The sequence below is a fragment of the Bubalus kerabau genome, chromosome 9, assembly GCF_029407905.1.
Source record: "Bubalus kerabau isolate K-KA32 ecotype Philippines breed swamp buffalo chromosome 9, PCC_UOA_SB_1v2, whole genome shotgun sequence".
Taxonomy (NCBI): domain Eukaryota; kingdom Metazoa; phylum Chordata; class Mammalia; order Artiodactyla; family Bovidae; genus Bubalus; species Bubalus kerabau.
The window spans coordinates 99,927,721-99,949,177 of NC_073632.1; the positions used below are offsets into that span (position 1 = coordinate 99,927,721).

Genomic DNA, 21,457 nt, shown 5'->3' on the forward strand with positions numbered 1-21,457 from the left:
CCCGAGGTGGCTCTCTGCTGGGACCCTTAGGCTCTCCTGGGCTGAGATGGCTGCCCTGTGGCTCCAGTCAGCCCTGTCCTTTGATATATAGGTGGAGGCGTATATGGTATGCTTGTGTGCTCAGTCATGTCTGATTCTTTGTGACCCCGTGGACTGTAGCCCACCAGGTTCCTCTGTCCATGGGATTTCCCAGGCAAGAATACTGGAGTGGGTTGCCATTTCCTCCTCCAGGGGATCTTCCCAACACGGATTGAACTCATGTCTCTTGTATCTCCTGCAATGGCACACGAATTCTTTACCATTGCATCACCTGGGAAGCCCCCATAGGTGAAGGAGACCATGTTTTCCTCTCCCACCCTGGGCCCCTGCTCTTAGGACCTGTGCTGATCACAGGTCCTGGAGATCTCTGAATTGTCTTTGAGGTTGTGCTTCCACTATCTTAATAGGGTCAATACTGCTGCTGCTACTGCTAAATCGCTTCAGTCGTGTCCGACTCTGTGCGACCCCATGGACTGCAGCCCACCAGGCTCCTCCATCCATGGGATTTTCCAGGCAAGAGGACTGGAGTGGGTGCCATCGCCTTCTCCGAGGGTCAATACTAGAATCTCCTTATCAAAGGGTGACTTGACCTTTCCTCAGTGTTCTCACTTTTTGCTGTATAGATCAACTGAGAGACTTTGTTTGTGCCCTCTGAGAATCTGTTTCCCCCAGTCCTGTGGAAGTTCTGTAATCAAATCCTGCTGTCCTTCAGAGTCAGATTCCCTTGGGATTCCTAGTCCCTTTGCCGAATCCCCAGGTTCAGAAGTCTGATGTGGGGCCTAGAATGTTTGCAACAGTGTGAGAACTTCTTTGGTATTCTTGTTCTTCAGTTTGTGGGTTGCCCACCTGGCAGGTGTGGGATTTGATTTTAATGTGATCTTGCCCTTCCTGCCACCTCATTGTGGCGTCTGCTTTGTCCTTGGATGTGGGGTATCTTTTTCTTGGTGGGTTCCAGCATCCTCCTGTTGATGGTTTTTCAGCAGCTAGTTGTGATTTTGGTGTTCTCACAGGAGAAGATGAGTGCATGTCCTTCCCTGATGGTCTAGGGGCTAAGATTCTGCCAGTGCAGAAAGCCCAGGTTTTGATCACTGGTTAGGGAACTAGATCTCATATGCTGCAATGAGAATTCGCATGGCACAACCAAAAAAGGATTCTACATGCCGCAACCAAGACCCGGTGTGGTCAAATCAGTGAATACTAAATAAAAGAAAATACATTGGTAGGAGGAGAATTTTCCAACTCTCTAAGTCCTTCTTCCTTTTCTTGCTTAACGATTCCATGGTAAACATGGAAGTCTTTTACCTCTTGCATTTTACTGTAAACCGTCAGAAGCAGTCAAGATGTACCTTCAATCATTCACTTAGAAATCGCTCCAGCTAAATGTCCAATTTTGTTGCTCCCAAATTCAACCATGAAACACTGGAACAGGAGCACAGTTTATCCAAGCTCTTTGTCATTTTATGATAAGGATTGTCTTTTCCTCATCTCTGACTGAGACCACATCAGATTGCCTTTTACTGTTCATATTTCCACCAGCATTCTGTCTGTGATAACTTAAGTAGTCTCTAGGAAGATGGAATCTGTCTGTCTTGGTCTTGAGGAGTGGCAGTGGGAGGGTGGGGAGGGAGGCAAGAATGCTGGAGTGGTTTGCCATTCCCTCCTCCAGGAAAGATTGAAGACAAAAGGAAAAGAGGGTGGCAGGGGATGAGATGGTTAGATAGCATCACCACTCAGTGGACATGGATTTGAGCCAATTCCAGGAGAGTGTGAAGGACAGAGAAACCTGGTGTGCTGCAGTCCATGGGGTCACAAAGAGTGAAACATGGCTTAGTGACTGAGCAACAACTGTACGGAGGACTCAAGGATGGGCAAATGGCCATTAAGCACATAAAAAGATGCTCAACATCACTAGTTACTGCTGCTGCTGCTAAATCACTTCAGTCGTGTCCGACTCGGTGCGACCCCATAGACAGCAGCCCACCAGGCTCCTCTGTCCATAGGATTCTCCAGGCAAGAACACTGGAGTGGGTTGCCATTTCCTACCCCAATGCAAGAGTGAGATACCTCTTCACACCCATCAAGATAGTATTACCAAAAAAATTCCCCCAAACCAAAAACAGAAAGCCAGAAAAGAGTAAGTGTTGGTGAAAATGTGGAGAATTTTGTATCCTTGTACACTGTTGCTGGACTTCCCTGGTGGCTCAGATGGGAAAGCGTCTGTCTACAATGCGGGAGACCTGGGTTCAATCCCTGGGTCGGGAAGATTCCCTGGAGAAGGCAATGGCAACCCACGCATGTACTCTTGCCTGGAAAATCCCATGGACGGAGGAGCTTGGTGAAGGCTACTGTCCATGGGGTCGCAAAGAGTCGGGCATGACTGAGCGACTTCACTTTCTTTCATTTTCACACTGTTGCTTGGAATGTAAAACGATGCAGTTGCTATAGAGTAGCATTATTGTGGAGTAGAGTTACTATATAATCCAGCAACTCCACTTCTCAGTATATACTCAAAAGACTTGAAAGCAGGGATTCAGACAAATATTTGTGTGCCCACATGCATAGCAGTGTTATTCCCAACACCCTGAAAGGTAGAAGCAAATCAGCTGTTCATGGGCAGATAAATGAATAAACAACATGTGGTGTATACAGACAGTGGAGTTTTATTCCACCTTAAAAAGAAAATTCTGACGTTTGCTACAACATGAATGCACCTTGAAGACATTATGCTCAGTGAATTAAGCCAGTCACAAGACGGATACTGTTTAGTTTCACACACTTGCATGCCTGTGCTGTGTGCATGCTAAGTTGCGCAGTCGAGTTCAACTCTTTGCAGCCCCATGGACTGTAGCCAGCTAAGCTCCTCTGTCCATGGCATTCTCCAGGCAAGAATACTGGAGTTTGATCCCAACTAGGGATCAAACCTGTGTCTCCTGCCTTGGCTGTTGGATTCTTTACCACTGAGCCATTGGTAAATGATTCTTTACCATTCTTTACCACTGGGAAGCCCCATGAGGTACCTTGAGTTGTCAGATTCATAGAGACAGAAAGTATTGGGTTGGCCCCAAAAGTTTGTAAGGTGAAGTGAGTTCTGGCAGTTGGTGGTGACGATTGCTCAACAGAGTACATGTGCTTAATGCCATTAAGCTGTATTTTAATAATGGTTAAAATGGCAAATTTTATGTTGTGTATGATTTACCACCATTTAAAAAATTCATTGGGAAAAAAAGCCATGTCCCCCTGTACACTGTTTACCATGGGGAGTTAAACTGACACATACTGAGTTTTCAATTTAAGAATAATGTTCAGGTCAGTTCTATGAGAAAGTTGAGATCACCAGAATTTTGTTTTCATCCACTTTAGCAATAATCAAGTCTCCCTCTTTTCTCTGCCCTCCTCCCTATCTGAGAAATAAGGCAGTCCTTGAGGTCTTGCCTGGGCCCTGTCTGGAAGGTGAAGTCCTGACAGCCATAGTGGAGTCCTGAGTAGTATGCTGCTTTTTGTGTGTGTGTGTCTAACATTTGCAGAAGCTGTTGGATAACGAGGTGAAGGCTGTAGAGGAGAGGGGTTGTAGGTCTGGGAGAATCCAGGTTTTGTTGGATATGAAGCTCATACAATTTGGTGTTCTCCTTAAAAAAGAAGATGAAAAGATCTTTCTTCCAAAACGTGTACAAGAGTACTCGTAAACATGTGTTGGGGCCTGTGTCCCAGGATTTTAGAAGGAGCCCTGAAGCTTAAGCATCGTTAATTTAATGTGACTTGTCTTTGTTGAGGAATAGAGTAGGGAGTGTCCAGAGCAAACCACTCACCACCTCTGACCTTTATCCTCGGAAGCAAAAAGATCTGGCAAGACGTATCACATCCAGAAGACGGACAAGTAATTAGAAAGCCCCTAGGGATGGAAACGGGTTTATTCCATTTAAACTCACTCTGGTCCACATTTACTTTAAGCATCTTCCCAGATAACCGTTTCTACTGTAATTTACCCCATGACAAAGTGACCTTTGACCAAAATCAATTAACTTTTAATTTCTCGCCTAGACTGTTGCCTGATAAAATTTTAGAAGCACTTTCTGAGGAATTGGATAAAATTTCCATGATAATTATGACCTTGAGGTAGTCTTATGTCAAAAAAGATGCATACTCTTCTTTGGCTAATTCCTTTCTCATCTTTCCCCCCACTCTGATTAGTCTTCATATCTGTTTCGGACTTAGATAAATACTTCATCAATCAGAGATTAGAAGAATCTCATTACCTCTGGGAATTCCTCAGTGCCACTCAGGCCTTTAATGAAGCTGTTAGGAGCCTTTGTCATTGAAAGCAGGGCTTGAGTGACCAGATGGACTCCTTGGAAGCAACTTGTACAAATGTCAGGCGAGAAGACATTTAATGAGGCTTAACACGTGCAGCGGAAGGCAGAGTGGGTCCTGAATTTCTTCTTGTTGAGTTGTATCACCTTCAGTAATAGCCTAATTTCTTCTTTTTGTAGGAGAAATGGAACTTTCAGAAGTAAAACGATATGAGTTTATTCCATATCAAGAAAGCGAAAATGAAAGCAAAAAATCACAGCATGCTTCACGCTTTCTTTTGTGGCAGGACGCATTATCCTGAGGGAGTGCAGACCTTGTACTGCCAAACAGGGTAAGGGCAACCGCCATCCAGGCTTCTCAACTTGGCCAGATCCCTGATTTTCAGATGTAGATTTCAGGGTCCAGATTGCTCATTGTCCAAATGCCAGTTGGGCACTGGGATGGATTTGCCAGATTCATTTTCACTTCTTAGACAAAGCTGGAATTTGAATCTGAAATTAAAGGTGAAAAACAAGGTCTCTAAATCAATCAAACCCCATTATCATTCGAGTGGGGCTTTTATACTGTTTCCGGCCTTTTGAATAATAGAAAACTGTTCGCAAAAAAATCGTCCCTCCCCTTCCCTGGAGACTTTGGGGAAACTTTATAAAACTTCATGTTAGTCATGAATCAAAGGCTGCTTTGCATTATTTTGATCTCTGAAAAGATGAAAGGAGGAGGAGCTCCAAATCTGTTGAGAATAGCCGTCCTTTCCGTGGGTTTGAATGTAGCCAGATTATTTTTGGCTTTATCCTAGTATTCCAAAGAAAAGGGTGTGGTTGAAAAAAATGGTACTGAGAATTTGTAAAACAAAGAGGAACTTTGTATTGTTCTGAGGTTTTTTGTTTGTTTTTTTTTTTGGTCGTGACTCGTGGCTTAGGGGAATCTTAGCTCCCTGACCAAAGATTAAACCCGGGCTCTTGGCGATGAAAGCACAGAGTCCTAACCACTGGACAACCAGGGAATTAATTCCCTATTCTGAGTTTTAGTGTGATCAGTGAAAAAAGGAAGAATTTTTTAAAAGAAATAATGCCAGCTAAAAAATAGTTTGCATGTTCATTTCACAGCTTTGGTCATGACTGTTTTCATATGCATGCCTAAAATGTATAGGCTTCATTACTACCAAATAGTTGGTTTGTGGGCATTCTCTCATCTAAATGATGCTGAAAACTCAGCTCCTTTGTACACTGGTGCCGAATCAAATAGTGGAGTTTTTGAGGGAAGTAGAAAAGGATAGCTTTATTACTTTGCCAAGCAAAGGGGGCCACAGTGGGCTAGCCCCTCAAAACCACGTGTCCTTCCTTGGAGAAGACAGCAACAAGTTTCATGGTAATTGTTCAAAGAGAGGGTGATCAGCTGGTGGACATTCTTCTGCTGGGTTGGTGATGAGGTTAAGTTGGAGTCAGCATCATCAACCTTCAGGTCCAACTGGTCTGGGGTCTCCATGCTTGTGGGCAGCATTCCGTCATTAAGTTAATCGTTAACGTCTCCCACCTGGAGGGGGTCTCAGCATTTGCAAAACAGCTCAAAGATAAAGGCTGTTCTTGACTGTTTCACCCTCTTCTCACATTCCCTCCCTTCCCTAATTAACTGTTTGAATCTGCCCATTGGAATTCAGGAAAGGTCATGGAGGCTCAGTGAAGGCTGTTCCCTATGATCAAAGAAATGAGGGACACAGGAGGGCTTTGTGCCCAGGAGCCCCAGAGGCCCCCTGCATGGTATCATAAATTCTTGTAACCCTTCGGTGAAAGTAAGAACAATAAGGTTGGTTTTAAAATTAACTTCTTCACACTTTTCCCTTCTTCATCTGAGACAGATCCATATTGCCTGTGTGATGTTAGTTCCAATTAGGGCAGTTTGGAAACTTTTATTTTTAGTGTGAGAGGGAAAAAAAAAAGTGGCCTGCTTTGAAGTAAATTAACAGATAGACTCGGTTGAAACAGTTTTGTATGGGAAATTCGTTCCCTCACCCTGGCTGATTGGCCAGAAGCCAGCATTTACAGCTTTATTCTGTTTCTTTCTTTTTTTCCCCTAACTTTTTATCTACAGCGTTTGTTCACTGAGGGAGAGGAAAGCCTTTTCCTGTGGTTCCCCCACCCGTCCTGTTGCAGACAGTTGCCCGGCCCCCAGGCCTCCAGGGCTTGGTCCACTTGGCACTTGGGCCTCTCAGCTCTTTTATTAGCAATTGCCTCCTCAGCAGGGTTGAATGCAGGCAGGATCCCACTGGTCATCCTATGTCAGTGGGGAACTTAAGGATGTAGGACTTCCCTGGTGGCTCAGATGGTAAAGAATCTGTCTGCAATGCAAGAGACCTGGCTTCCATCCCTGAATTGGGAAGATTCCCTGGAGGAGGGCATGGCAACCCACTCCAGTATTCTTGCCTGGAGAATCCCATGGTCAGAGGAGCCTGGTGGGCTATAGTCCCTGGGATCACAAAGAGTCGGACATGACTAAGACTTAAGGATGCCTCTGACGTTTTTAGCTCACTCATCCTGTAGTTACATTAAACACTAGTGACTGTATTCAGGTTCTTCCCCTGCATGATTTTATTTCCACCTCATAACATTATGGAGGAAGCATTGTCATCTACACGATCAGATGAGGAAGGCGTGACTCTGGCAGGAGAGAGACCTACCCAGAGTAACATGGACAAGAAGGGGGCGGAAAGTGGGTTTAAAACCAGGTTCTTCTGGCTGCTCTCCCCATGTCCTCTGCTGCCTTCATTGAGCTGGAGGGGCTTTTAGAGACCTTCTTGTCCAGTGGTCTCAGCACTGGCAGCACAAGAGAGCCACCTGGAGAATTTAAAATGAAGACACCATTGGGCTCGTCCCTGGCCGGCTAAATGGAGTCTCTGGAGGTGGATCTCAAAGTGGGCGGGGTGGTGGGGGCTCCTGGGGTGATTGTGCTATGCAGGTCTCGCTGCTCTAGTCCAACTCCCTCGGCTTTCAGAGGAACCTGAAGCCCAGCAATGTCTCCTTGCTCTAGTCTGCAGGGAGGGAGGGCTCTTTGCCCTGTCTGTAGTCTAGAACTGCAAGGGCCTGGAGAATGCGAGTGTGAGGAATTGGCTCACACATTGTTCTCCAGGGTTTCTGCTCTTCTCAGAGCTTCCCCTGGGAACCCCGTGCCTCTCTGGGATGGAGGGGGGGATGTGTGGACTCTGACTCTGCAGGACAGTCCCCTCTTCTGTGTGGAAGTCCCCCCCGACCCCCAACCAGCCCTGCCTCCATTGCCACTGGCATTTGGATTTGTTACTACAGCTTATTCTTGTTGGAAAAGCAACATGAGCTAGCGATGGCTCTCAGACTTGTAGGGCATCTGTGAGATGCATCTCGAGAGAGATTTTCTGGTCAGACTTGTGAGGTCGTGGGGTGAGCAGGGGAGATGGGGAGATGGCGGGGATGCTGAGCTCCCGATGGGTCTGGGGTCGGGATACCCAGGTTCTTCTCTCCTTTGTCGCCCATCTGCCTCCTACCTCTGCCGTTTGTCCTTCTCAGGGTTCCTTGTCCCAGGTTCGCCCAGGAGGCAGCAGTGAGTGGCTGTCCAGCCCCCAAAGGTCTTTCTGCGCTCCCCTCCGACCTGAGCTTAGTGAGGGCAAGAAGTCCCAGCCACCTCACCTCCTCCTGCTCCTTCTCTTCTGTCTTTTCAGCCCGGCCCCGAGGCCCAGTGATTGAAAACACAGGGGGTAAAGGGAGTGGATGGTGAAGGAAAGCACTCAGTCTTGTGAGGCAGAGAGGAGAGGAGAGGGTGTCGGCACACAGAGGCTCTTGGTGCCTTCTCGTTCAGGCAGCGAGGGAAGCAGAAGTGACCGGCAGATGAGCACTGTTAAACACAAACCCAAGTGCTACCGGTTGAGTCACATAGAACTGGACGGGAGACATGGGCATTAGGTGGGCCAAGCCGGCATGCTTGAAAAATTCTCACTGGGGGGACTTCCTGGTGGTCCAGTGGTTAAGAATCCACCTTGCAGAGCAGAGGACGCAGGTTTGATCCTGGTCGGGGAACTAAGATCCCACGTGAGGAGAAGCAACTAAGCCCGCGCAATGAGAGAGTCCATGCTCTGCAAACGGAGATCCCAAGTGCCGCAGCTGAGACCCGACACAGCCAAATAAATAAAAAAATATTCTGATTTTTGTGGTTTGCTGCTGTCCGTTGTGATGAGAGAGATTGTTGGAGTAGATCGCGCACAGAGAAGGAGAGAGCAAATGAATGAACAAGGCTGCGAGGAAAAAAGTGGGACCCAGACGGGAGGAGGAAGACGTAGGAGAAGGGAGGATGTGAGCACAGGTGAGTTTGGGATAAGGGAGTCAGAAAACAGCACCATGAGGCAGGGTCAGAGGCGGTAACGAGAGCCACAAGGGAGCCTGGAAGGCCTGCACGTCTCTGGGAAGGTAGCGTGAGGGCTGTGGGAGATTGGCTGTATTGCTCCAGAGTATTTTTACAAGGTGATATAAACGGTGCAACAAACAAACAGGCGTGCTTGAATAGAAAGCGCTCTTGAAACGCACCATCCACGCGTTGAGGGAGCCCCCGGCGCCTTGTTTGAGCCCCAGACACACCTGTGAACTCCAAATGGGGCCTTTTATCACCTTGACCTTGGAGACCCTGGCCTTGGAGGCCAGGGGTGCTTTTCTGCCCGGAGAACCCAGAGAGAGGTTTCCAGGGTGGAGTCTGGGAAGGGAGTGCGTTTTCAGGTCGTTCATTTCATACCTAGATTTTGTCAAACTCTCGAAAAAGAAATCAAACAGATAACGGGAAATGGCCCTGTTTAGCCCCTGTGTTTTCCTGATTTACAGCTACTTTAGTTGCCAAGCTTGTTCATTAGCGGTGGGTCATTAGTGCTTGTAATTACTAGATTTGTCTGTGGCTGGAAAGTTCGTCTGACTTGACTTGCAGCTGAATCTTGGCGTGTCTGTTGTGTTGGCAGCAGCTAATCTTGTTCAGAGTGTGTGTTTTAACCGCCTGTTCTGACCTTCAGTTTTATAATTGGTGCACTGATCAGAATAGTTCTCATTTGAAGCAATAACTGTCCTTAAAAAACAACACGAATTAAAAAAATCTGGTGTAAACATATGTTTGGAAAGGAAATTTGGAAGATTGATTTCTGGACAAACAAGATGCTTTCATTTCAATTTTTTTCTTAAATTACAGAAAATTCGGGTTTGCCAGAAAGTTATGTGGTAGTTGTAGGAAAATATTTGTTTTAAATATATATCATGATAAGAGAAATGACACTATGATGAGGGTCTGATTTAGGCAAAAGCTAAGTCGTTTTTTGAACTGTGGTGTTGGAAAAGACTCTCTTGAGAGTCCCTTGGACTGCAAGAAGATCCAGCTAATCCATCTTAAAGGAAATCAGTCCTGAATATTCATTGGAAGGACTGATACTGAAGCTGAAACTCCAGTACTTTGGCCACCTGATGCAAAGAACCAACTCAGTTGGAAAAGACCCTGATGCTGGGAAAGATTGAAGGCTGGAGGAGAAGGGGATGGCAGAGGATGAGATGGTTGGATGGCATCACCGATGTGATGGACGTGAGTTTGACCAAGCTCTGAGAGTTGGTGATGGACAGGGAAGCCTGGAATGCTGCAGTCCATGGGGTTGCATAGAGTTGGACACGACTACGTGACTGAACTGAAGTTTTTGGTAGTTTTGGTAATTTTACACTTTCTCAACATACTGCTTCATTCTCTGTAACTGAAGCAAATGTTCGCCAGTGGAGAATAAGAAAACAGGGGATTTTGGATTCAAAGACAGTCTGGACGGAAGACCCCAGCGAGGGTATAAATATACAACCAGGAGGGAGAGCTGTCTAGAGGCTCGGTGCCCCCGGGAGGAGACCCCATCGGGACTCCTCTACTGGTCCTGGTGATGGAGCACATGTTATGTGCTGGTTTGCTATATTTCATCTTTTTACCAATTCAAGTTAGGTTTTATTCTCCACATTTATTTTACTTAGGGAAGGAAAGCATCTCAGGAACTTGCCCAAGGGCAGAAATGCAGTATTAGTAACCAGTAAGCCAGGAAGGAGACCCGAGTCCACCTGGTTCCAAAGCACATGTTCTTTCTACTAAACCATTGTTTCCTGGATGTCTCCTGGCAAGGTGTTCTTGGCCTAGAATGCCCTCGTTTCAGTGATGGATGGGTCTTTTCTATCAGATGTTTTCTGAAATCTTACCTCTTTCAAAGACTTTAGCCAAGCAATTTAAAATGAGATGGCAGTTTCCCCCCTGCTGTTCTATTTAAAGGTGTTCTCACAGCTTATTTAGCAGTTGCTGCCATGGAAAGTGCGTTTACTTTTTTAACTTGTCACCTGTGGCTCACGCGGGAAAGGAGAGATAGGAGGGACGAGGGGAGGAGGTGTGTGGGGGAAGATTAGTGCTCCTCTACAGGAAAAACTAAGATGCACACAGATGCAGGATGTGGTTTAAACTCCTCTGTCTATTATGGTGACTTTACTTGTACCATTAAAAATAATACCAGTGATTGATTTATGTTACAAGACAATATTTCACATTAACATGCCATTTGTAATGATACACAAGTTACTCGATCTATTGATTAGTCATAGATAGAACTTTTACATACTCTGTCTCCTGACTCCGCTTAACAAATATTAAATTTTTGAAGGATTATGGGATTGATTGTGTGATATGCAACATGGGAATATCTCTATTCTCCTTGACCTGCCTAGCTACAAATTCTATGACAAAAGTCAATCTTAAGAAAATAGTCTGTAAGGTCCGTTAAGTGCGGGACTGCTTGTTGGCTCTTATAAATTTAGTATCTGTCAGAACAGAGTCGAGACTATCCTGATATTACTTCAAATTCTTTTCAATCTTCTGTATCTTTTATGGTATAATGAAAATGGGTTGTTACCATGACATTGGGCATCCAAAGTACTGAAACTTTAAGGAGATATTGTTTACATTTAGAAAGTTCAGTTGATAAGAATGCAATATATTTATCAAGATAACTACTCTGAAGCTTGCATACAAAGAGGGAGAGAGAACACAAAAATGGTAAAATGATGATACTTGGAGAAACTGGGTATCTGGATGAGGGGTGTGTGGGAGTTCTTTAACTGTTCTTACAACTTTTTTTTGTTTTTTTGGGGGGGCTGTGCTGTGTGGCATGCAGGATCTTAGTTCTCCAATCAAGGATCAAACTCTTAATATGCTTATCTGAGAAAAATCATTGTGTAAAGAGACAGAAAATTTTGGGTTAATAATGAATGAACCCCGGAGAAGGCAATGGCATCCCACTCCAGTACTCTTGCCTGGAAAATCCTATGGATGGAGGAGCCTGGTAGGCTGCAGTCCGTGGGGTCGCTAAGAGTCGGACACGACTGAGCGACTTCCCTTTCACTTTTCATTTTCATGCATTGGAGAAGGAAATGGCAACCCACTCCAGTGTTCTTGCCTGGAGAATCCCAGGGACTGGGGAGCCTGGTGGGCTGCCGTCTATGGGGTCGCTCAGAGTCGGACACGACTGAAGTGACTTAGCAGCAGCAGCAATGAATGAACCCATTAGAAAATGTTAGAGAATTGAGCCTGTATGGCCGTAAAAGCCAATCAAAACCAACTGTGCTCTTCCAGTGTCTTTATTTCACCAATTGTTGAGTCAAACAATCCTTTGGATTTTTCCTGTACGCCCTGACTAGTTCTGATGGAGCTCCATGTTACTGCTTTCCTGGGTCCTGGGACTTTGTTCATACCTGCCTTTCCCTATACCTCAGTCCTGCCCTTTCCTGAAAATTTTCATGACTCTTCAGTTTCTTTGCACTTTAATGACAATGTCAAGATACCATCCCCTCACCTCTTGATTGGCTTTTGTTTTCTTTTAATAAACTTTTTGTTATAGGACGGTTTTAGATTTACAGAATTATTATGAAGATGGTATAGAGAGTTCCTGTATACCCCACACCCATTTTCAACACCTTTCACTATTATGGTGTATTTTTTTTTTTTTATAACAAATGAAACAATATTGATACATTATTAACACCACTCCCCCTAGTCAGAATTTCTGTTTTTCCCTAATGTCCTTTTTCTATTTTAGGATCCCACACAGGATCCCACTTTACATTTTTGTCATCACGTCTCATTAGCCTCCTCTTAGCTGTGACAGTTTTTTCTGACTTGACTTGTTTTCAGTGGCCTTGACAGTTTTGAGGAGTTCTAGTCAGATGCAATGGCACCCCACTCCAGTACTCTTGCCTGGAAAATCCCATGGACGGAGGAGCCTGGTAGGCTGCAGTCCATGGGGTCGCTAAGAGTTGGACACGACTGAGCGACTTCACTTTCACTTTTCACTTTCATGCATTGGAGAAGGAAATGGCAACCCCCTCCAGTGTTCTTGCCTGGAGAATCTCAGGGACGGGGGAGCCTGGTGGGCTGCCATCTTATGGGGTCGCACAGAGTCGGGCACTGCTGAAGCGACTTAGCAGCAGCAGCAGTCAGATGTTTTAGAAAATGTTTCTTAATTTTCTGATTAGACTGGGTTCATGTGTTTTGGGGAAGAAGATTACAGAGATAAGAGGCCATAATTATCACATGCTATTGTACATACTATCAATATGACTTTTCACTGTTCTTGTTAACCTTGACCATCTGGCTTGAAGTAGTATTTGGCAGCTTTCTCCACTGGAAAGTTACTCCTTTTCCCTCTCTCTCTTCAAACTATACTCTTTGGAAGAAAGTCACTTTACATTGCCTTGCCTTAAAGTGTGGGAGTTATGCTCCACTTCCTTGGGGTCAAATGATTTACATAAATTCTTTTAATTCTGCATGGGAGAGTTTCTGTTTTCTTACATTTACTTATTCATTCAATCATTTATATCAGTATGGATTCATGTATATTTATTTCATACTTCAGGTTATAATCCAATACTACTTTATTTTGTTGCTTAAATTATTCCAGATGTGGCTGTTGGAAATGCTTTTAGCGGGCTTTTATATCCCTGCGACACACCCTCCTCATGGTGAATTTTCCTTGTACCAGATCTAGAATTGGCCATTTCCCTAAGAAGCCCTGGTTTCTTGGCATTAGAAATCAAGACCTGGGTGCTACGTGTGCGTACTGCTACTGGGGTACTATTACTTCTTTATATGTATTTTAAAGTTTATGTTCTGTTCCTCCAACTAGATTAGTTTTTCAACCTGTCACATTTCAGACCAGTTAAGATAGAATTTCTGAGTGTAGGGCTTGGGTATTAATATATTGTTAACATTCCCCAGGTGATTTTAATGTGTAGCCAGAGAAGCAATTCTAGCCTGTAAAACCCTTGAAGATAAAGACTATTAATATGTGAAATAGATATTGCATAAATGTTTATTAGTGTTAATAAGTAATTACTAACTTTGGTTCAGTTCAGTTGCTCAGTCATGTCGACTCTTTGTGACCCCATGGACTGCAGCATGCTAGGCTTCCCTGTCCATCACCAACTCCCAGAGCTTGCTCAAACTCATGTCTATCGAGTCTGTGATGCCATCCAACCATCTCATCCTCTGTTGTCCCCTTCTCCTCCTGCCCTCAATCTTTCTGAGCATCAGGGTCTTTTCTAATGAGTCAGTTCTTCGCATCAGGTGGCCTAAGTCTTGGAGTTTCAGCTTCAGCATCAGTCCTTCCAATGAATATTCAGGTCTGATTTCCTTTAGGATTGACTGGTTTGATCTCCTTGCAGTCCAAGGGACTCTCAAGAGTCTTCTCTAACATCACAGTTCAAAAGCATCAGTTCTTCGGACCACAGTTTCTTTGTGGTCCAACTCTCACATCTATACATGACTACTGGAAAAACCATAACTTAGAAAAATAACTAAATATATTCTAATTAATAATTAATAATCATGTAGGAAAAAAATCACCTACTAGGCACTATACCGGAGAAGGCAGTGGCACCCCACTCCAGTACTCTTGCCTGGAAAATCCCATTGGTGGAGGAGTCTGGAAGGCTGCAGTCCATGGGGTCGCTGAGGGTTGAACACGACTGAGCGACTTCACTTTGACTTTTCACTTTCATGCATTGGAGAAGGAAATGGCAACCCACTCTAGTGTTCTTGCCTGGAGAATCCCAGGGACGGGGGAGCCTGGTGGGCTGCTGTATATGGGGTCGCACAGAGTCAGACACGACTGAAGTGACTTAGCAGCAGCAGCAGCAGGCACTATACAGATCACTGAAATAAAAGTCTTAGTCATTGACATTGATAAAAGTGAGAGCAGTTGATATTGTTACTGAAAACATACTACATGCAAGCACTAAGCTAATCACCTTATGTATACTATTTCATTAAGTGCTCAAACAATTTATTGTCCTCGTTCCATTTTACCAATGTGCACAACCACTCCAATAGTTTTGCTCAGAGAATGACTAGCCACTCCAGTATTTTTGCCTGGAGAATCCATGGACAGATGATTCTGGATGGTTATAGTCCATGGAGTTGCAAATAGTTGGACACAACTGAGCGGTTTTTGTTTCCAAGTCCAGGCTCTCTTTGCTCGCCCCAAAATGGGCCAATGAATCCGAGAGACAATGTGTTGAGTCACGGAAGAGACATTATTCGGGGAGCTGGCTGACTGAGAAGATGATGGCAGACTAACACCTCAAAACAACCATTTTCTCAGGGTCTGAACGCCAGGTTCTTTTATAGATCAGAGATGCAGGGCAGGGGAGGTGAGGAAGCAAAGGCCATTAATCTTGGAAACTTCTCCTAGAATGGCAAGCCTCAGGCAGAGAATGTGTTAATTTCTTCCTGCCATCTACAGTGGACAGGGTTCTGAACAAAGGCAGTTTAGTTTAACAGTCAGGCAGAGGGGCAGGATTCTCTGAGGCCAGCCCTTCTGTATGATTATAATAGCAAAAGCAATGAAAAGCAAGTCAAACGGTTCCAACATGGAGTCAGAATTGGCTTCTTCTCTGCAACACTTTCACTCACTCACACACTCACATGCAAAATGGAAAGGAAGAAGATACTTCAAACGAGAGACATTTTCCCACTAATACTTGTTTTCTGTTCCAAGATGCAGTTTGTGACTGTACCTTCCACTTAGTTGTCATGGCTCTTAGTGTTCCCCAGTCTATGACTATTTCTTGGTTTTTCCTTGTTTTTTTATGACCTTGACATTTTTGGTGAGTAATGATCAAGAATCTCATGGAACCTCCCTTTCTTTGTGTTGGCCTGATTTTTTTTTTCATATTAGACTGGGGTCATGGATTTTGGGCAGAATAGCTTAAAGGTGATGATGTTCCCTTTTCTTTGCATCATTTTAGGGACACATGATGTCAATGTGATTTATACTTTGATCACTTGTTTAAAGTCATGTCAGCCAGCTTTCTCCATAGTGTAATAATTATCTTTTACTTTCTGTATTCTGTTAGAAGCAAGTAATCATGTCCAGCTCCTGTCAAGGGGAGGGGATTTAGCTCCACCTTCTGGAGGGAGGAGTATCAATTCATTTGTGGTCATATCTGAAGATTAGCACAGTGTTTAATAAGTTTGGCGTGATGTACTTTGAGGCATTGAAAATCCCTGTTTCTCTATAGTGTCACTTACTGCCCACTGCTTTTAGTATTTATCTACCCTGAGCCGAATGCATGTGCAGTTCTACTGAGGATTTTTCATATCCCTCATTCTTGTAATTCTTTTGTCAGGAAGATTTGTTCTTTCTCTGTTTGTTTATTCAGTTACCTTGTTGGTATGGACTCATAGTCATTTACTTTATTCTTTGGGTTATAACCGAATACTGTCATTATTGTTCAAGTTGTTCCAGATATGGGGACTGAAAACTCTTTCAGCTTGGCTCCTGTTCCCTTTTGGCGTTCTGGCTCTATAGGATATGCCTGGTTCATCTGCGGTGTTCCCTATTCCAGCTCAGAATTAGCCTTTAGTGGAGAATGGCATTTAGAAACCAAGACCTGGGTACTGAGTGTGCTCATTGCTAGGGGATGTCACTACTTTTCTTGGGCACTCTCAATGAACAGAGCTAGGAAATAATTGTTTACATACTAATCCATATAGAGATCTATATTTCTTTCTCCATCTTAAACATGAGTTCATACTGATATCACAGAATCTACACACATGTCTGTATTTGTTTTTATAGCTATTTGCCTGTTTATGTACATCTATAATCCAGAAATACAAGGTTCATTTTATTCTTTTCCCTTTCCTTCCTCCTGGTTTCTTTTTTTGACAGTGAAAATCCTGGCTTCCCTTATTCACAGTTTATGTATGATCTGTTCAGTCCTAGTTTATGTATAGTTGCAGAATTGCCAACTGGCTCTCCTGAGAGCAACAGATTCACCAATCACAACACAGTGTTTAGTGTTTATGTACTTTAAAAAAAAATCTCTCCATTAGCTTATAGCGTCAGGTGGAATACCAGGCTCCAGAGTTACTCAGATCAGCTCCTTTCCCCTACCCGCTGCAGTGAAGCTGTGTCACCCATTGATTCCTTTCTTACAGTCTTCAAGTCATCCTGAGATCCACTGACACCCTGGGCGATTTTTTGAAAATATTGCATAAGAGTTTATTTCACTCTTTGTGATGTAGTTGTATGTGTGTGTTTGAAAGTCACTCAGTTGAGTTGTGCCCAACTCTTTGTGATGCCATGGACTGTAGCCTGCCAGGCTCCTCTGTCCATGGAATTCTCCAGGTCAGAATACTGGCGTGGGTTGCCATTCCCTTCTCCAGGGCATCTTTTCAACCCAAGGACTCAACCTCCTGCATTGGAGGCAGATTCCTTACCATCTGAGCCACCAGGGAAGCCCGGTGTAGTTGTATGGGTTCTGACAAAGGCATAGGGTCGTATGTCCACCACCCTTGTGTCATAATGAACGGTTCCATCATCCTGAAAGTCTGTGTGGTCCCCTACTCCCTGGCAACATTTGATTCTCCTTCCAGAATTTTGTGTTTTCTCGAATGTCATATAAACAGGGCTATAAAATACACAGCTCTTTTCTTGGAGAGGGTCTGGCTGCTTTAACCACTGTTGGATTTTCCAAATTTGCTGGTATATTGAATGCAGCACTTTAATAGCATCATCTCTTAGGATTTGAAATAGCTTAGCTGGAATTCCATCACTTCCACTCGCTTTGCTTTGTTTGTAGTAATGCTTCCAAAAGCCCACTTGACTTCACACTCCAAGGTGCCCAGATCTAGGTGAGTTGACAACACTATCGTGATTGTCTGGGTCATTAAGACTTTTTTGTATATTTCTGTGTATTCTTGCCACTTAATCTCTTCTGTTTCTGTTAGGTCCTTATCATTTCTATCCTTTATTGTGCTCATCCTTGCATGAAATGTTCACTTGATATCTCCAGTTTTGCTGAAGAGATCTCTAGTCTTTCCTATTGTTTTCCACTACTTCTTTGCATTGTTCATTTAAGAAGGTCTGCTTATCTCTGCTCAATACTCTCTGAAACTCTGCCTTCGATTGGGTATATATTGCCTTTTCTCCTTTACCTTTCACTTCTCTTCTTTCCTCAGCTATTTGTAAGGCCTCCTCAGACAACCACTTTGTGTTCTTTTGTTTCTTTTTCTTTGGGATGGCTTTGGTCACCATATAAAGGGGGTTATATGGCAGATGTGTGTTTAGCTTTATAAGAAGCTGTGCAACTGTTCCAAGCTGGCCATCACTTTGCATCCCTACGGCTCCATATCCTCACCAGCTTTTGTGTTATCCGTTAGTTTTACTTTTTGAAAACTTTAGCCACTTTCCTAGTATACAGTAATATCTCCTGATGGCTTTAATTTGCATTTCCTGAATGACTAATAGTGAGCCTCTCTTCATGTGCTTATTTGCCATCTATGTATCTTCTTTGGTGAGGTATCTGTTCAAGTCTTTTTCTCATTTAAAAAAACCGGGTTTATTTTAGTGTTTGGTTTTGACAACTTTTTGTACATATTTTGGAGACAAGTTCTTTATTGGATATGTGATCTGCAAATATTTTCTTCCACTCTGAGATTTGTAACTTTTTTTTTTCCTTAAGAAAATAACTGGTTCAGATTTAGTGGCAAGGCAACATAATTTAATAAAGGGTAATGATTCAAGACTTAGAAATGTAGTAACAGCCTCTCTGCATCAAATTTAAGTGATACTTTGAATACTTTTCTTTTCTGCAGTCAACTAAAAAGCATTGTTTTAGCAGTTGATCATATTGTGGTTGACCTGTTTTCTGTTTGCTTATACCACAGCTTTAGTGTGATCCCAAGGATAGAGGCAGTGTGTGGGTGTGTGTGCGCATATGTGTATGAAGGGGAACAATCGTATGTACATTTCTTGAAATATATCTTGATCTGAATGATAGTTACATGAGTATATACATATGTAAAATTTGTGGAGAGGTGCACTTAAGATTTGTGCCCTTCATTGCATGCAGGTTATAACTGAATAAAAAATAAACAGTGTATATGTGGATATGATGTGGAGAGGTCTTGGGTAAAGGGATAAGTGAAAGACAAAATCATGTAGAAATGGTGGATAAATACGAACAGCAAAAATATTTATCTGGAATACCGAACAACTGTCCTTTGGAAGATAGACGCTTAGAAGGAAAATAATAGACTAGCCTCATGTATAAAGGCTAGATATCCTACAGGTTGGAAAATGGATTGTTTTCTCTTGATAATGTGAATAAGTAGCTTAGTGTCCTGGTTGTAGGATTTTAATAATGATCTACAAATTTACCTGTACATTTTTTAAAATACTTTGTGTTGTGCCGATTTGGTAATTCCTAAGAGTTCCTTAGCCAGTGTGGGAATATTGATGACGTTGGTGAGTGTTAGGATCACATAATGTGAGATACGGTACCGTACTTTTAAGAACTAAACCTGAAACTTGTCTAGCTTTTACAGCCTTAAGACATGAAAATCACATAAATCAGAGAAAAGCGTATCGTCTCATGAACATTGCTGAAACATTAAACCCAGAGTTTATATATCTGCCTTGCCTATGCTCTAATTGTGAATTGTGACTATATTTTGGGCTGGGATTTGAAGAGCTGACCTCCTCAGAACTTTCCATTTGGCCTGAAACCAAATGTAGTATAAGAGCTGGCAGATACCACAGAGAAGCCCTGGTTCTGGAATTTTATTACTGAGTCGGGAGACTTTATTTCTTTGTTTCTCAATAGGGGCAAACTGCTTTTGAGTAACTCCAGGTGGAGGCTTGACAGGGTTCGAACATTAAAGCTGAGTTCCATAATTATACTTCATGGCCAGTGTAATTAATAACTTGTGTGCGAGCATATTGAAAGTAAACAAAACATTCTTCTGTTAGGTTCCTTATTTCTCCCCAAGTCTAGCTTCTATCATGGTGAAGATAAACATCTCATCTTCCTTCCCTTCTCCATCTTATACCCCCTACTTCTTCGCCTCTAACTCCTTTTCCTCCAACCCTCCCCTCTCCAGAGCCCAGTTCAGTTCAGTTCAGTAACTCAGTCGTGTCTGACTCTTTGAGACCCCATGGACTGCAGCACGCCAGGCTTCCCTGTCCGTCACCAACTCCCGGAGCCTACTCAAACTCATGTCCATTGCGTTGGTGATGCCATCCAACCATCTCATCCTCTGTCGTCCCCTTTTCCTCCTGCCTTTGGACTGAAAAAATTAATTTTGTTCATAGACACACAATTAAACCATTTCTTTCTAATTCTTCTTATATTGCAACAATGCAAATTCTGCTACTACACATAACCCTGTGCAAATAATTGTCTATTTCCTTTCTCTTGCACTTTTGTGACCTTATTTTCAAGGGAGAATAACTTTTTTTTTTTTTTGATAATACAAAAGCAGAACTTCCCTTTCACGCATTCAAGTGCAAATTTATATTTGAAGTCAAATAATGATCTGGTGCGAAGGAGGAACAGCTTCTTTCTTGGCGTGGTGACTCTGGCTTGAAATCTGGGCAGAAGCAAGCGCTAAGCGGATTTGGCAGCTGGTCAGGCTGCTAATTTGTGTTTATAACCTGGCCCCCTAAGGCCAACCCAGTATGGGTGATGTGGAGACAAGTTACTGGATGTGTGTCTGACAGTCCTTCTGCTGTCCTTTAGACGGGGGAGCATTGAACTTTGGAAACCCCAGCTGCTCTCTGAAGGGGTTCCAGAGTATTGAGCTATCTCGTGGCATCCATCGTGGTTTCTGGGCCCTCGGGAGGAGGATGCCTCCCTGCAGCCTCCAACCCCGCCATCACTTTCAGCCTCACCGTGAAGATGCCACTGTTTCTAGTTCTGAGCTTTTCTGTCAGGCTCCTGTTTACATATTTTGTTGGTATTTGTTGTTCACTGGTCACATCACATCAAACGTGAGACTGTGAGGGCCTCGAGCATGGGCGGAAATCAAAGCAGTGCAGTGCGCCTAGGCCCTGCCAGAGCCCGGAGCTTTTCCTCCCTGCGACGCCACCATGTGCGCCTGTGAGGACTTACAGAGGGGACCCACCAGGGATGCTCTGGGTGGACGGGCTTCAATATTTGATAGGACTTCTGCATATTTCTGGTGTGTCTTTCCTGTTTGGCCCTGGGTTTCCTTTAGTTTTTATCCTTTGTAATAGACTTTGATTTCAGAAATGGGAAGCAAGCCCAGATTGTAACAATAGACTCAGAAAAAAATATTTGGTGAAATTCTTCTTTGCATACCTTCCTGAGGCCTAATGGTTACGCTGAAGTAGAACACATTTTTTGGTTAGTTCTTTACCAATATTTCCATTTATGATCTTCCCAGCCTGCTGGAGCTGCAGAATTCTCAGAAAAGGACGCCCACTGTGTCTTAGGATGCAGCTGCCACACCATATGACTCCAGTTAGCCGGGCCAGGGGAAAACCCAGTTGGACTGTGGGAACTCACTCGAGGCTGTAGATTTGGCACAGAGGTTAGTTTCTGCCTTGTTCACAGGCAGCAGTGTGACGTCTTGATGTCGAAGTTTGCGTTGTCAGTTGTTCTTAGAGACCTCTGGCTATCCCACAGCGGGGATTTTAAAGCTCCTAGGCTCTTGCCTGGGGTGGATACCCTGTGGTCCACAGTGTTGACCTTGGGAACTCGCCCTCCTTCCCTGTTCCACTCTCCCTACTCCCTCTCATTCC

At 43.8% G+C, this 21,457-nt stretch overlaps 1 protein-coding gene across 13 annotated transcripts in view; it reads left to right on the forward strand.

Moving 5' to 3' along the window:
• Positions 1–21,457, forward strand: part of TIAM2 (TIAM Rac1 associated GEF 2) — a 234,038-nt gene that overhangs the window by 53,305 nt on the left and 159,276 nt on the right. The window contains exon 1 of one of the 13 annotated variants that reach the window (XM_055536044.1): positions 4,655–4,678. The exons of the other annotated variants lie outside the window; for them this stretch is intronic. The gene's annotated coding sequence lies outside the window, so the exon portion shown is untranslated. Of the gene's footprint in view, positions 1–4,654; positions 4,679–21,457 lie in introns of those variants that run through there. 13 annotated transcript variants of the gene reach the window in all.